Genomic DNA, 13,667 nt, shown 5'->3' on the forward strand with positions numbered 1-13,667 from the left:
ATGGATATAGACTGTTTTTGCAAGAAAGTGTGGGAAAATATTTACAAGTCAAGATAGCCAAGATAAGAGACTCCAAGCTAAGCCAAAGCTAAAAACCTAAAAAAGACAGAGTGGTGTAATAATTTTCCAAAAGATGCTTAAGAAGAGTTTTAGTTTGGGGGTGTCCACACTACCGTAACCAGGTTGTTTTTTTTGTTTGTTTTTTTTACTTTTTTTCCCCTGTGTTTCCCTAAAATGTTTCAGTTACCTACATTTTATAATGACATTGTAAAAGGAATGTACAGATTTATTTTTATTTAATCTATTTTCTGTTGTCCAGGTGTAGATTAAATGTTTAAATGATGAATAGCTCTGAATGTGTACCACTGGCTCGTTGACCTTTCTCTGCAGATTTCACAAAAGTGGCCTATTAACTACTGCATTTTGTTCACAGTGCTAGGGTATGTTCCTCTAAAAGAACTGTGGTTGTCTATCAGGGGCGTAAATATTTGATCATTAATACATTTATTGTTATTTTAGTTTTGGCCAGGGGTGTGTTATTACTTCATTATTTTACTTAGAAGCTTCCAAGTTTAAAAAGATGTTACTGCCAGTGTAGATGTAGCTCATGAGAGAACGCAAAAACCTTATTTATGGCCAAACTGACTATTTGAAACATTCATAAAAAGAAAGAATGCACTGGTAAGCTCAGAAACACCTTTACCAGAGTCATTTTATATTTCTGGCATTAAATAAATAATATGAAAAATAAACAAAGTACGCACAGAAAGCCATACATTAAGACAAACTATTAAATTATGACAACAAATATGCTGCTGTTAAGACGAGGGACATTCTGGTCTGTCTGCACATAGTTATAAGCTGTAAAATAATGCAATTGCCGCTAGAAGATTTAGCACTTGTTTTATCATTAAGAATGCTATGTATTATTTTATTAGCATAGTAATGAGAATAAATAATATTTAAATATGTTTTTCTGGTTTTACCCTGGTTGGTTGTTTCGTGCCCACTGCTGTCTGTGAACTTTGTTAGTGTCAGGATATAAAAAAAACAGGTGTGCGTTGCATGCGCATGGTAATTTGGAGTGATATAAATGCACAAATACACATACACATGAAGAAAAAAAAACTAGTAGCATCTCTTTATGTAGTTGCAATTTACAGATGTATTCCCCATGTTTAATTAATGTTTTAATGTTTAATCAGGTTTTACATTTTTGTTGGAAACCCTACAACATAGACAAATTTCTAAATTTAGTTTGTTTAGGCCAGTTAGTCAGGGAAGCCAGTTGACTCATCTATCTTCTTTAAAATACTTTTAGCATCATCTTATTATGATATATTCTTTATGATTAAATTTCAGTCAAAAACATAAAAAAATTAATTGTTCAAGACCTTTAAGTACTCAGTACCACAAAATGTCAGTCAGTGCTTTTTGGGTAACAATTTTCTACACTTAGCCCTTATTAAACATGCACCTTAAGGCAGTGCTCTGAAGCTCCAGTGGCCCCAGTGTCCTTAAAACTATGAAAAACATTACATCTATTCATAAAAATATCTGCTATACCTCTAGAATTCTGAATTTTATAAGCATTAAATAACAAAAAAAAGCCTATACAATTTATTATTAACACTAGGATGTAGCAGTTTTAAAATGTATTGTTTTATTGTTATAATTTATTGAAAATGGAAACAATTAATTATTTAGAAGTTAACTTTTACCTATGACACCATCATTAAGGCATATCCTTGGTTTACATTTTTTTTTTTCTCTCAACACAAAAAAGCCTGCTCGCATTCTAATGCACTGCAACTTTTTGGGAATAGTAGGTTACGGAAAGAGGGAGGGACCTCAGGACTAGACTTACAGTTTTTCTGACAGGAATGGATTTGCCCAGACATAGCACCGAGCCCAAGCCCAAACTTGAGAGGGCTTTATTTCTGTTGCTGAAAAGCCTCCCTCTTTTCCTCCCTCTCTCCTGTTCTTACACACACAACAGTCTTTGCTTGCTTATTGTAGTGGGGCTGAACTATTGTGGGTAATTCTGGAGAATCCAGGGTGTTGGCCATGCAAGTAAATAATAATATGAAACAGCTGCGCCTCCGATTTAAGTGGAGGAGCTTTTGGTACAGTACACTGCTGAGTGCTCTTAGATTCAAAACAATCATGGTGCTGTGGCCATATGGAGCCATACATGCTACTCAGACATAAATATCTCTTTTCTCAGGAGCACCTAATTATGTCTTGTTCCCTATTCTTGCTAAATTTCTATAGAGGTTCTCCTTGGGTCATCTGTTTGATATACCTCTTTTTCTTCATGACATAAAACAGAAAAAGGACTTCAAACAAAAAAGGGAAAAGAGAAAGAGAGGAAAAGTATAGGAGATTTTGGATATAAGTGGTGTGAACTAAGGCACAGAACTATGTATCTGTATTTATTTTGGAACATGTTACCCCAGCCCCAGCCCAAACAGTGAAGAAAATGTGGATGGATGGTGTGAGCCACAAACTGCAATTCCAAAAAGGTGCTTGGGAGCAAGCAAAGGGAAGCTCTTGACTGGTGTGACATTGCTACATGGTGGATGCAACATTAAGAATGAAGAGCAGCCGCTCCAAGAGAAAACTGTAAGGCCACACTGTGATTAGTGGTTAGTGTTTAACTGGAGAAGAATGCATGGTCTGGGCCCAGCTAAAAAGGGTCTGGTCTGGCACTGATCACTGTGCAACTCAGGCTTCTCTGTTCCCACATCAGCTATGATTCTGTCATCCAGAGTTTTGTGTGTCCCGACGCACTTCTTTAAACATTCAACATAATGTTTTACACATTTAATATTTTCATGCATTTCCAGTTTTGTCAACCAATGCATCTATTTTATTTTATTAAGAGGTCATTTAAAAAGACATTTCAATGAGCCATTTACATGCACTTTGGTTATACTGCCTGTTAGTCGGTTGAACTTAAATCAATTGCTCAGGCTTTTTACAAGGCTTCTACAATGTTTTCTGAGAATTGTTGCTCATTCTTCCTAAAAGAACTTGTTGACCCCAGGTTAGGTTTATGGATCTCCTTGTTCATGCTATTTCAGTCCAGTCCACAAATTTTATATATTTCACGTTAGGACTTTGTGATGGCCACTCTAATACTCTTAGTTAGTTTTCATTAATACATTGTGTTACAATTCATTGTCATACTATTTTCTTTATGATGTTGTTTTTTAAGCTTGTGATCAGATAACACTTAAATAAAAGGATAGTGCTCACATTCAAACTTTAGTCTGGCCTTTTTTAGTCGCCTCGTGCTGCATTTCGCTTGTTTTAAAAAGTGTAGTAAGACCTCAGTGACAAGATACAAAGTGTGTAGAAAAACATGGTTGAAACATGTTCATCTTTAGATGTTTGTTTTTCACCTAAAACAGCAAACTATATAGTCAATGTTAACTATTTAACAAGAGTATTTATATATATATATATATATATATATATACACATAAATACACAGTGTTGGGCAGTAACGCGTTTTTACAGTAACTAATACTGTAACACGATACTTTTAAAAATAAAGTAACTTCGTTACCGTTACCGTATGGTGCGTTACCCGTTACTTTTTTTAAAATGAATTAATTTCGGCTGAAGTGTAGACTACAGCCTAACCTGCTAACAGCAGCGTCGCATTGTAGGATTTGTGGATAAACCACAGTAAACAGGAAGAAGACGCATTGTAGGATTGGTGGATGAACCACTGTAAACAGGAAGAAGACGCATTGTAGGATTGGTGGATGAACCACTGTAAACAGGAAGAAGACGCACTGTGGGCGTGTCTCCGTTTATTCAGGTCTGTGCGGCAGTAATGGCGAGTCGAGGCGAGAGCAAGACGAGTTTCTCAAAGTGGAAATATGCTCATTATTTCACCTTAGTTGAGTATAAAGACAAAAACTTTTAAGTCAAGTGTAAGTTGTGTCTTTCTGGTTCGAAGCTCGTATCTACTGCGATAAACAGCAACTCCAATCTGTTGAAACACCTCCAGGACCTCCATGCCTGAGGAGCTAGAAGCTAGAAGCTCACCCGGTGTTCTGTTCTACATTGTGGATAGTTTTCATACTTCAGCTGTGAAAGAAACATTTTTAAGAGCTCAACACAACAGCAGAAGCCACTTTAGTTTTTGATTGTGAATATATAATTCAGCTTGTTTTGTTATTTATTTTAGAAATCCTTGTGATATATTCAGTTTGTGCTGGTCTGACTTAAATAAAATAGTGTTTAAAAATTACTGTGTGTTTAAGTCAGTTTTGTGTTTGTATTGATCATAACGCATAAAAGGGCATTAATGGGAACATTAAAGAAGGTTCTTTAAAAAAGTAACTAAAAAGTTAATTTTAACAGTAACGCATTACTTTTTGGTGTAAGTAATCAACAAAATAACGGAGTTACTTTTTGAATGAAGTAACGAGTAACTGTAACTAGTTACTTTTTTTTAGTAACGAGCACTACACTGTATATATGTTGATTATTGTAAAGCAAATACTTATACAGCATAGTATATTCAGCATAACCCATTTAAAAGTAAACATGGGTGCTTCCTGCACATAGGATTATGTGTGCAGCCATGTTGATTAGATATCATTCTCTGATCTTACATTAAAAACACTGTTCCAGAATTTTAAGTTAATAGGGCATTTTTTGCTTTTTCTGGTCAGAAATCATACATTAAAATGGAGGACACTCTTAATGGTGGATGCACATACGTTGGTATACCTGGGACCCTATGTCCAATATCTTTGTGGTCCAAAGATTTTTACATGTGCACACAATTGCTTGCACAGGTGCTTGTGAAACCTACAGTCTTCGGAAAATTGTTACAAAAAAGAAGCTGGGAGGTCTTTCCTTTGATTTGTTTCATTGTCAAGGGCAAAAAGAACTAAAGTAGGCCCTTTGACAGCCACAGGCATGCTCCAAAATTAGCTCCTAATTATGACAACTGACCAATCATGACCTTTTAAAAGTCTTTACTTTTGAAGATTTTCTAAGAGAGAGAAAGTAGAGAGTAATTAATATATTTTATATCTGTAATTAATATAAAGTCTGTTACAATGCCCTAGAATTGCAGTTTACATGAACAGCTCTGCATTTAAGCGCCTATTGCAAAGTACACCTAAACAATGATGAGGAGGAGTTACCTTTCGAGTGGGGATGTAAATAAATAACATTTTATTTTTTATTATATTGTATATGAAATACAGTATGTTGGGTTTAACTGCAAGTGGCTTGGAATATATAACTAAAATTAATTTACCATTAAGCGGTGCTACAGCTAGAGCTTTCTTACAGCTCACACAACCTATGAAATTATTCATATTTCAGTTGGTACTATGACACTTTTTGTAAGACAATAAATTAATAACATTTTAATGATTGTGTACAAGTGGTTTTATATTATATTCAGAAAAATCTGTGTTTTTGCACTGTGTTCTGCTTTCCATTTGACTCTCTCAGCCTCATATATGATGTAAAAAGATTTGGGGATCCCTGTCAGTCACTAAAGCAACAACCTAACTAATGGTCATATATTCCCTTAAGAATTCCTTTGGTTGAGCCTGCTTCGACCGTGTTTTCTCAACTACAGGGAAACACTGTATTCACCAACAAGGCCCCTTGCTGGGTCCTTTAGCATCTCATTGTTGCCAAATGTTACACATTTGTCAAACTTGTATTGTCACTTTGTAACTATAGCTCATACAGTGCCTTGCAAAAGTACTGACCCCCCCAGGTGTGTGTGTGTGTGTGTGTGTATATATATATATATATATATATATATATATATATATATATATATATATATACACACACACACACACACACACACACACACACACACACACACACACACACACACCCCTATATATACACCTGTTCTGAAAGGCCCCAGAGTCTACAACACCACTAAGCAAGGGGCACCACCAAGCAAGCGGCACCATGAAGACCAAGGAGCTCCCCAAACAGGTCAGGGACAAAGTTGTGGAGAAGTACAGATCAGGGTTGGGTTATAAAAAAATATCCAAAACTTTGAACATCCCACGGAGCACCATTAAAGCCATTATTAAAAAATGAAAAGAATATGGCACCACAACAAACCTGGCAAGAGAGGGCCGCCCACCAAAACTCACGGACCAGAAAAGAAGGGCATTAATCAGAGAGGCAACAAAGAGACCAAAGATGTGCGAGTAGGTGCATAAATAAGCTTCAGTTAGTTCAGAATGCAGCAGCAAGAGTCCTCACTAGATCTAGGAAATATGACCACATCACCCCTGTATTAATCAGTCTACACTGGCTCCCAATCAAATCTCGCATTGATTATAAAATTCTACTACTGACATATAAAGCACTTAATGGTCTCGCACCACCGTATCTGAGTGAACTTCTGTACCAGTATGATCCTCCACGCCTACTTAGATCAAAAGGTGCTGGCTATCTGTTGGTTCCTCCAATAATGAAGATTACAGCAGGGGGCAGATCTTTCTCTTATAAAGCCCCGCAGTTATGGAACAGCCTTCCAACCAGTGTTTGGGACTCAGACACAGTCTCAGTGTTCAAGTCGAGGTTGAAAACATATTTATTCAGTCAAGCCTTTAATCAGTAGATTTTTTCTCAGGTAAAGGCTCAGATCTGGAGGGAACATTGATATAGAGTGTTTGGTGAACTGGGATATTTGTACGCTGTCGTCACCTCACATTCACGTGTTCACTCAGGTTTGTTGATGGTGGTGTGGTGGGCCGTCTCTTATCCCAGAGATCCCTCATGTCTGTGTTGCCTTCTGGTTCTCCCTTTTAGTTATGCTGCCATAGCGAGTCTTGCCGGAGTCCAAACTGCACAGTGACTTTAACTCTCATGCAACAATAGGTACACTTAATAATCCATATCCTTCTCTTCCTGTCACCCTCTTCTCTCTCTCTCTCTCTCTCTCTCTCTCTCTCTCTCTCTCTCGGTCGAGTTAAACATGCTCCTGAGGCTCCAGTGACCACTGTTCCTGCCCCTCTCCCCCCCCGTGGATCTTCGCACTTCATCCAGGCCTGCCTGGATTAGACTGTAGTTGATGTCAACAGTATCCTACACTGACTCAGAAATACACTTCGCTTTTGATCATCATCACTGCACCCCGCAACATTGTATACCCGCCACAAATGGACATTCGGTGTAACCCAGATGAGGATGGGTTCCCTCTTGAGTCTGGTTCCTTTCAAGGTTTCTTCCTTATGCCATCGGGGAGTTTTTCCTTGCCACAGTCGCCAGTCGCCACCGGCTTGCTCATCAGGGTAAGTTGATCATCAACTTACTCATAAAGAACATATTCATTTTTAATCACCGCATTATCTGTGTAAAGCTGCTTTGAGACAATGTTTATTGTTAAAAGCGCTATACAAATAAAAATGAATTGAATTGAAAATTGAATAACCCTGAAGAAGCCGCAAAGCTCCACAGCGGAGATTGGAGTATCTGTCCATAGGACCACTTTAAGCCGTACACTCCACAGAGCTGGGCTTTACGGAAGAGTGGCCAGAAAAAAGCCATTGCTTAAAGAAAAAAATAAGCAAACACGTTTGGTGTTTGCCAAAAGGCATGTGGGAGACTCCCCAAACATATGGAAGAAGGTCCTCTGGTCAGATGAGACTAAAATTGAGCTTTTTGCCCATCAAGGAAAACACTATGTCTGGCACAAATCCAACACCTCTCATCACCCCGAGAACACCATCCCCATGTTTTTCATCAGCAGGGACTGGGAAACTGGTCAGAATTGAAGGAATGATGGATGGTGCTAAATACAGGGAAATTCTTGAGGGAAACCTGTTTCAATCTTCCAGAGATTTGAGACTGGGACGGAGGTTCACCTTCCAGCAGGACAATGACCCTAAGCATACTGCTAAAGCAACACTTGAGTGGTTTAAGGGGAAACATTTAAATGTCTTGGAATGGCCTAGTCAAAGCCCAGACCTCAATCCAATTAAGAATCTGTGGTATGACTTAAAGATTGCTGTATACCAGCAGAACCCATCCAACTTAAAGGAGCTGGAGCAATTTTGCCTTGAAGAATGGGCAAAAATCCCAGTGGCTAGATGTGCCAAGCTTATAGATACATACCCCAAGAGACTTGCAGCTGTGATTGCTGCAAAAGGTGGCTCTACAAAGTATTGACTTTGGGGAGGTGAATAGTTATGCACGCTCAAGTTTTCTGTTTTTTTGTCTTATTTCTTGTTTGTTTTACAATAAAAAATATTTTGCATCTTCAAAGTGGTAGGCTTGTTGTGTAAATCAAATGATACAAACCCTCAAAAGATCCAGGTTGTAAGACAACAAAATAGGAAAAACGCCAAGGGGGGGGTCAATACTTTTGCAAGGCACTGTATTATCTGTGGTCTTTTCAGCAGGTTCTTCGAAATTATTCTTGATTTTTTGCTTAGTTCTAAACCTTTTATTAATCATTTCAAATCACATACGGACAAGTGACTGCTAGCATAGGTCTAAAAATAAACAGTATTCAGCTGCTTCATTTTTTGTATATATAACATTGTGATTTAAAACTTCCATTAAAAGCACAGTTTTAATTATCTAAAGATTATGGTCACTTGGTGCACATATGTAATCATAATTCATAAATGTACTGAAGAATTCGATCCAGATTATCTATAAATTATCTACTATTTATCTATGTTTAGTCTGTAGCTGTGGAGTATAAAAATAAGTGTATATATATATATATATATATATATATATATATATATATATATATATATACACAGTGCTCAAATTGAGGGGGGGCTGGGGGGATCCGGGACCCACCACAAGGCATTAGGGACCCCCCACAAAAAGTAAAATATAGACTTAGGTGGCTCCCCAAGATTATTATAATAAAAAATATATGAATTACACAACAACTGTGTGTGTGTGTGTGTGTGTGTGTGTGTGTGTGTATATATATATAATATATATATATAGCAATCAAGAGAGGTTTACTCAAATAATGAAGAATATGGTAAAATACACAAAATGGGTTAAAATGACATGTATGCACAACCAATACCAACACTAACAGTCAAACTTGGGCAATTGGACTCCAGTTCCTAAAGTGTGACTAAGTCCCTGATTAAAAAATGCTGTGTCCTGACCAGTGCTTGAATTAAGTCAAGTCTTATGGGGGGTCCCCAGTTGTTGTGTAATTCATATATCTTTTATTCAAATAATCTTGGGGAAAGTCCCCCTAAATCTATGTTTTACTTGTCATGGGGGTCCTTAATGCTTTGTGGAGGGTCCCGGATCCCCCCCAGCCCCCCCTCTTCAATTAGAGGACTGGTCCTGACAATGTATTTGATTTTCAGATTCTCAGTAACATTTGGTTAACTTCATCCCATAATGCAGATTAGGTATCAAGCCATGTGTGGCCTTCAATTTAATGCAGGCTCTGATCTAAGGGCCCAATCTCAATGCACTCCTCAATTAAGTTCATGGTTTGTGATGTCACCTAACTACTGCAAAAGACATTTCTTTCCCTGGACGTCATCAGTGCCATTCACACTAAGCTGCACCGTCTTCTTTCCAGGTTGAGCTTGTATTCGTGTATTTATGTCTGAACAATCCGAGGCAGGCTTATATGCCAGGCTTACTTCAACGTATACTGCACACCTGAAAGGGGGAGATAACGGTCTTTTAACCAGACGGTCCACGTAGACGAGGCACCGAGCTTCGAGCCAAGTGAAACAACCATTAGAAAATTGGTCATTTGTATTATAGCTAGAATTGGTTTCTTTTTTTTTTTTTTTTTACATCTCAAGAAAACTATAAGCACGCCGTGTTGTTTCAAAGATTTATTTTAAAAAATCTGCTCCGACTCGGTCTGCGGGAGACGCAACAGTGGTGTGAAACAGTCTACATTCAGGGTTACTGAGTTTGTGAAGGCGGTCTTACCTTTGGAGGAGCTGAGAAGTGAATATGGTTGAAGCGTCGTGAAACTTTCCTGTTATAGTGGTTATACAAAGTCCGTTAGTTTTAAAAAATATATATTTAGCGTAACAAAAAAATCCGTCGGTGAATCGGTTTCTTCTGCACGCCTGGATACACGTCGCGTCACCGTTTAACAATCCGGCTCTGTAGCGGTCTACTGTCAGACCATTGTCGTTACAAAAAGCACACAAGGAACAAACATGCGGGGGAAACTACGCTCCAGCTTCTTTATTAAAGATTCGAAACACGAAAAGCCCACCGCAATGGAAAAAATACAGGCGACAAACAACCTGGTCAACGTTACTTTTTTAAGGAATTAGATTATTACTCTCAGTTGAGAAGATACCGTGTCAATACTTGAAACAGTGTCCGTAATCTTCATAGGCTGAAGTCCAGGAACAAATAAGCGTTGTCTGTTTTTTTTTTTTTTTTTTTAGGATCAAGGTGCATCGCGTATTACTAAAGCTTGGTCAAGTGGGATTTTCTTTGGGAGGTCGTTCTCTCGAGGGTCTTAAGGGAGGGAAGGAGGGGGCCGCGCAGGGCGAGAGAAAGAAGAGATGTTTAGTCCAGATATGTCCTTAAAACGTTTTTCCTCTCCAATGGTTCCTCGTTGTTGTTTTGTCTTGCTCAGGCAATAACGCGCTAAGTTTGCGGTATCCACCAAGCCCACCCACGGACTCGAGCCCGTGTGTGGTGACTCCCTCCCGATGCGGAGTGGACACTGGCCCTCACTCCTTCACCCAAACTTGCTCCCAGGCAGTCCGCTCCGCGCATGCGCACTGCTCCGCCCCGTCGACAAGGGCCGTTCTTGGCCTTGCCACGATGCGGCCACGTCCCAAGCTGCGCACCGCAGCCAGTACGCCACCTAGGCGGCCCAAACCATATATTGCCGCGCTGCTGCTTAGTGTATACAAATAAATACAATTCAAATAAATTTTTATGTTTATTTGTATACATAAATTAGCTTTACATAGATAACGGTAACAAAGAATGTATAAGTTTGTTCCTTATAATTGTAAGTTTGTCACTAATGAGCAAGCCAATGGTGACTGTGGCAAATAAAAACTCCTTGAGATGGCATAAGGAAGAAACCTTGAGAGTAACTAGATACAATAGGAAACCCATTCTCTTCTGAGTAGCACCGGATGTCCATTTATTACAGTTCATCATTGTTGTGGTGTGCAGTGATAGGTAAATAAATGCAACGTGTGGTCCTAAACCATTGTAGCAGACTGTTGACATTAAGTACACCAGTCAAGCAAATTAATGCATTTAATAAATTAGTTATATAAAATTAATACATTGGACAACCCATTTAAAATGGGTAAGTTCAATAATTGGGACAGTTCAATAATTGTCCTTGCAAGTGTCAAGGTATTTAGACTTTTGGTTGGATGCATTGCCTGATCAGGTTAGACATGGGATGTTGAGGACCTAATTTTCAGGTGAAGAGAGAAGAAAAGGGATCTTTGTTTGCTGGTCCTAAACAAATAAATAAGGTTTGGATAGATGTACAAGGTAAATAGTGTAATGCTTCATGCACACATCCACACATTCATTCACAGCCTGGGGCAAATTTGCACAGCCAGGCTGTTTAACTGCTTTTGGACAATGGTAGGATAGTGGAGTAAACCCACAAAACACAAGAAAAAGCAAAACTCAAAGATTAGAAAAATAGTCTAAAACAAGTTTTGTGTGTAGCTTGTCAATTTCTCTAGTTGAAATTAAAACTAATGTCACCAAAGGTACAGCCAGTGTGCCTAATACTTTAGTTTGTTTTATTTCATTTCAATGAATGTTTATCTTTGTAGCATCTTAATCTCTCCTAGGGCAAATCTTCATATGAATTGTTTATAGTATAATATAATAGACTGGTTTATTATAAATGTAGTCCACAGAGAGAGCTTGGTTAAATAGCTAGGGTGGGACAGGCAGTCTTAAGTACAAGTCAAGTCAAGTCAAGTTTATTTGTATAGCGCTTTTCACAACAGACATTGTCTCAAAGCAGCTTTACAGAAAACAACAGTGAAGGTGAATGGTGTGCGTTTGTCCCTGATGAGCAAGCCGTGGCGACAGTGGCAAGGAAAAACTCCCTTAGATGATATGAGGAAGAAACCTTGAGAGGAACCAGACTCAAAGGGGAACCCATCCTCATATGGGTGACATCAAGAGTTTGGTCATAAATCTTTCAACAATACAGAACAATTTGTGATCATCATAGATCCAGCATCAGCTTCTCCATGCCAGGGCCTTTAAACACTCGGCATCTACTTCTCCATGATCATCCATAGGTCCATAATCTTCACGAGGTGGGACGTGACTGGAGCTGGCCAAACCTCAGGATGCCTCGGGATGGGGAGAGAAAGAGAAGCAGTGGAGAGGAATTAGCGTAGCTGCTGTTCATGATATTAACAGCACAAGTTGATAATGTGCATGTAATCATATATTCTGGAGCACAAGGTTGTGATGTGATGTGTGTGATGTGTGTTATGTGTAGGCTTTGCTAAAAAGATATGTTTTTAATCTACACTTAAACTGGGAGAGTGTATCTGAACCCCGAACACTGTCAGGAAGACTATTCCAGAGTTTAGGAGCTAAATGTGAAAATGCTCTACCGCCTTTAGTGGACTTTGCTGTTCTAGGAACTACTAGAAGCCCAGAGTTTTGAGATCTCAGGGAGCGTGACGGATTGTAGCGTGTTAAAAGACTGGATAGATACATGGGAGCCAAACCATTTAGTGCTTTATAAGTGAGTAGCAGTAGTTTGTAGTCTATTCGAAACTTAATAGGAAGCCAATGTAGGGACGATAAGATTGGGGTTATATGATCGTATTTTCTTGACCTAGTAAGAACTCTTGCTGCCGCATTCTGAACTAACTGAAGCTTGTTTATTAATGATGCAGGACATCCACCTAGTAATGCATTACAGTAGTCTATTCTAGAGGTCATAAACGCATGGACGAGCTTCTCTGCATCAGATATAGATAACATATTTCTTAGCTTAGAAATATTTCTAAGGTGAAAGAAGGCTGTTTTTGTAACTTGATTGATGTGATTTTTAAAAGATAAGTTGCTGTCTAAAATAACTCCCAGGTCTTTTACCGTTGAACTAGTAGTTACAGAACAACCGTCTAAATGCAGGCTGAGATGCTGGAGCTTTTGTGTACTATTTTTTGGGCCGATGAGCAAAATCTCTGTTTTATCAGAATTTAATAGCAGAAAGTTATGGGTCATCCAATCTCTTATTTCTTCAACACACTCAGTTATGCGAGCTAATTGAGCTGTATCGCCTGGTTTGGATGAAATATATAGCTGGGTATCATCAGCATAACAATGGAAGCTAATTCCATGCCTTCTAATAATATTTCCTAATGGAAGCATGTATATTGTAAAAAGCAGGGGTCCTAGAACTGACCCTTGTGGCACGGCATAATTTACTAGCATTATCCTGGATAGCTCTCCATTTAAATCTACGAAATGGTAACGATTGGACAGGTAGGATTTAAACCAGCTTAATGCCTGTCCCTGAATACCGATGTAATTCTGTACAAGTATCTTTTTTTTTTTTTTTTTATCTTTACACGTTTTTTTTATTTTTATTTATTTTTCTAGTTGTCATGCTGAGAAAACTAGGTATACAAAAATTGTATCGATTACAATATTTTTTCCATATTTTATTT

General features: G+C 38.4%; 1 protein-coding gene across 2 annotated transcripts in view; it reads right to left on the reverse strand.

Annotated features, from left to right (window-relative positions):
* The window catches only part of glis2b (GLIS family zinc finger 2b), a 42,572-nt gene extending 31,764 nt beyond the window's left edge, over window positions 1-10,808 (reverse strand). Inside the window, exon 1 of one of the 2 annotated variants that reach the window (XM_083565889.1) lies at window positions 9,952-10,808. The gene's annotated coding sequence lies outside the window, so the exon portion shown is untranslated. The remainder of the gene's footprint in view (window positions 1-9,951) is intronic. The other variant, XM_083565887.1, reaches the window with a different exon arrangement.
* Between the last annotated feature and the right edge of the window lie 2,859 nt (window positions 10,809-13,667).

This window comes from Silurus aristotelis (assembly GCF_946808225.1).
Source record: "Silurus aristotelis genome assembly, chromosome: 17".
Taxonomy (NCBI): Eukaryota; Metazoa; Chordata; class Actinopteri; order Siluriformes; family Siluridae; genus Silurus; species Silurus aristotelis.